Source organism: Galeopterus variegatus, unplaced genomic scaffold (assembly GCF_000696425.1).
Source record: "Galeopterus variegatus unplaced genomic scaffold, G_variegatus-3.0.2 Scaffold5320, whole genome shotgun sequence".
In the NCBI taxonomy this organism is placed as follows: Eukaryota; Metazoa; Chordata; class Mammalia; order Dermoptera; family Cynocephalidae; genus Galeopterus; species Galeopterus variegatus.
Genome location: NW_007731431.1, coordinates 16,518 through 19,176, shown reverse-complemented (window position 1 = coordinate 19,176; position 2,659 = coordinate 16,518).

The following is a 2,659-nucleotide window of genomic DNA, read 5'->3' as shown; positions in this document are numbered from 1 at the left end:
TGTCCTCTGGGCTCCCTGCATGTGCTCCGAGCTCACTCTATGTCCTCTGGGCTCCCTGTATGTGCTCCGGGCACGCTCTGAGTCCTCTGGGCCCCCTGCATGTGCTCCGGGCTCGCTCATGTCCTCTGGGCTCCCTGCATGTGCTCCAGGCTCGCTCTGTGTCCTCTGGGCTCCCTGTGTGTCCTCTGGGCTCGCTGTGTCCACCGGCCGCCCTGCATGTGCTCCAAGCTCACTCTATGTCCTCTGGGCTCCCTGCATGTGCTCCGGGCTCACTCTATGTCCTCTGGGCTCCCTGCGTGTGCTCCAGGCTCACTCTGTGTCCTCTGGGCTCCCTGCATGTGCTCCAAGCTCACTCTATGTCCTCTGGGCTCCCTGCATGTACTCCGGGCTCACTCTGTGTCCTCTGGGCTCCCTGCATGTGCTCCGGGCTCACTCTATGTCCTCTGGGCTCCCTGCGTGTGCTCCAGCCTCACTCTGTGTCCTCTGGGCTCCCTGCATGTGCTCCGAGCTCACTCTATGTCCTCTGGGCTCCCTGCATGTGCTCCAGGCTCACTCTATGTCCTCTGGGCTCCCTGCGTGTCCTCTGGGCTCGCTCTGGGTTTGCCTCCAACCTGCTCTCCATCCTCACTTGTCCTCCCCAGCCCCAGCTCCAGCCCCTGGCTGCTGCGTCCCCACATCCCTGCCCTCCTTAGGCCCCTCCACCCACCTCCAAACTCCTGAGCAGGCTGTGGACAGAGCTGACCCCAGTCCCACAGCCCCCAAACCCAGCAAGTCCTCCTGCTGCACCCCCAGCCGTGGTCCTCAACGTGCCCCTCCCCCAGCGGCATCATCACCTGGAACTTGTTAAAATGTAGATTCCCAGGCCCCACCCCAGACCTGCTGAACCTGACCTGAGGGGTGTGATCCCACAAACCCCCCAAAGACTCTGGAGGCTGAGGTCTGAGACCCTGGCCTCACACACCTCCCAAGTCACCTGAGGGGCCATCTGCCCCCCTCCCCCAAGTGGCCACTGAGATCTGCTGCCTACCAGGCACTGGCCATCTCTCACCACGCCCAGGAGGGTCCACCTGTTCTCCCTGTGGTACTCAGTGCAGCCCCTCCAAGGCCGTGACCCTAAACCCCAAATCTTTGCAGAGTCCATCCCATCCACCTCCCGTGGATCCTTCCTCTCCAGACTCCTCTGATGCCCCCACCCCAGTGGGGAGGCCCCACTGTGGGTCTCAGGACCCTGACCAGTTCTGTGAGCAGGATTCCACCTCGGCCCCGTGGAGGGAACCACGACCCTACTGGCTGGGCCCAGGACTCCCCCTTGGGGACCCAGCTCTCCCAGCACCCCTCATTTCCATAACACTGTCCTGACACATCTGCCCATGTCCCCTCCCCAGACACCATGGCCCTGAGATCAGCACCCAGCTCCGCGCCAGGCATGGGTCAGGCATACCAAGCTGTCTCTTGGGTGGACAGTGGCAGCATGTGGGGACCTGCCCATTCACCACATGTTGCACCTTCACCTGCCCTGGTGTTCAGACCCTGGTGACAGAGGCTGGAGACTGGACACGGTGGTGGGCTATCAGCAGGACCCCACTGCATGCACGGCCCTCCACTGCCCCACCCCACAGAACCCTCCAGAAAGATCAGAATTAGTGGCCCACTCTGAAGGCCAGATTCGTGTGACTTTTAACCTGCACTGAGGTGCTCAGGAGAAATGTCAGGTTTTGTGAGACAGTGCCCCCACTCCCAGTCACACACTGACAGCCCTGGGGGTCTGCAAGAGGGAAGCCCGTCTAGACCACAGATCTCCCACCCACCAGGGCACAGAGCTCCGCCACAGGTCAGCTGCAGGCAGGGTGGAGGGCCCAGGTCTCCTCCCCCAGGGGGCCCCTTGCCCACCTGCCACCACCCTCCATCCCTCATGCCTCAGGTCACCACCGCCAGAAACCCCCTCAGACAGCAGCCAGGCCACGGGCCTGTGGTGACCCCAACTCAAGTGTGTACTGCTTTTACAACTGTGTGCAACTGTGCTCACATGGTGCACATTACAATTCAAAGAGGAGAAATTTTTAAAAACTGAAAAAAAACAGAGATTCATTATTTTCTTTCTGCAGACCCCCATGGCGACCTACCATGGAGACCCCGCCAGGTGCAGTGTCCTCACCATGCACAAGCTGCACCTACAGCCACCTTGATATTTTGAGAGCTCCCCAGGTCCTCACCGGTGTCTCCACTTGGATCATGGGCAGGGAGCCCAGGCCTGAGGGTCTCCTCACTTGGCAGAGCCACAGAACCCCGAGCTGGAGGGTCCCTGGAGTGCCGGGGGGTGAGGGGTAGGCAGAGGCCAGCTGGGAAGTTGGGCAGTGAGGGTGCAGGGGTGGGGGCGGGTGCTCGGGTGCAGGGCTGGCGCGGGGATGTGGTGCTTGGGGCGCGGCTGGGTGGGGCCGGGGCCTCAAGCTGACTTGGCCCTTTGCTTGCAAAGAGAGCTCGATTAGAAGTGGACTCTGGACGTGGCTCAGGGTGGGGGGCAGCTCCCAGGTTGGCGGGAAGGAACCCACACCCGCTAGGCCTCCCCGTGTTCCACGCCAGAGCAGCATGATGGGGTGTAGAGCTGAGTCCTGAGACAGCCCCCATCGTGAGGGGTGGGGCCGATAGCTCCTCGACACCG